Source organism: Penaeus monodon, chromosome 22 (assembly GCF_015228065.2).
Source record: "Penaeus monodon isolate SGIC_2016 chromosome 22, NSTDA_Pmon_1, whole genome shotgun sequence".
Taxonomy (NCBI): domain Eukaryota; kingdom Metazoa; phylum Arthropoda; class Malacostraca; order Decapoda; family Penaeidae; genus Penaeus; species Penaeus monodon.
Genome location: NC_051407.1, coordinates 3,201,666 through 3,202,085, shown reverse-complemented (window position 1 = coordinate 3,202,085; position 420 = coordinate 3,201,666). Strand labels below are relative to the sequence as shown.

Genomic DNA, 420 nt, shown 5'->3' with positions numbered 1-420 from the left:
ATTATTGACTAAGAGAAGAATTATTTAGTTTTTCCTTTACTTCTCATACATAAAATTTTCAAATTGTCGGCAACAAAACGAAACGAAGATAAGGAAATTGTTAAAAAGATAAATAGATAAAATTTACATCAGTAAGTTCAATATTACCATAATATTCCTTTACGCTACTAATGCCCCATAAAAAACAACGGTTTTAAAGTTGTAACGAATATTGTAGTGTTTAGTTGAATTTTGCAAACTGTAAAATAAATTTTATCTTACGTTCATTGAGAATGTTCAGTTTCATTATATGTTTACATGTAGTGTTAAATGTAGTGGAACTGTGTCACATACAGCTACCCAGTTTCACCTTTGTTTTTGTTTTTCCAAATAGAAATAATGATCGAAAATTAAGAATAATCTGTTCCATGCTAACGCCCA

At 28.1% G+C, this 420-nt stretch overlaps 1 protein-coding gene across 1 annotated transcript in view; it reads left to right on the top strand.

Annotated features, from left to right (window-relative positions):
• Positions 1-420, top strand: part of LOC119586828 (proclotting enzyme-like) — a gene marked incomplete in the record, with an annotated part of 21,177 nt that overhangs the window by 7,137 nt on the left and 13,620 nt on the right.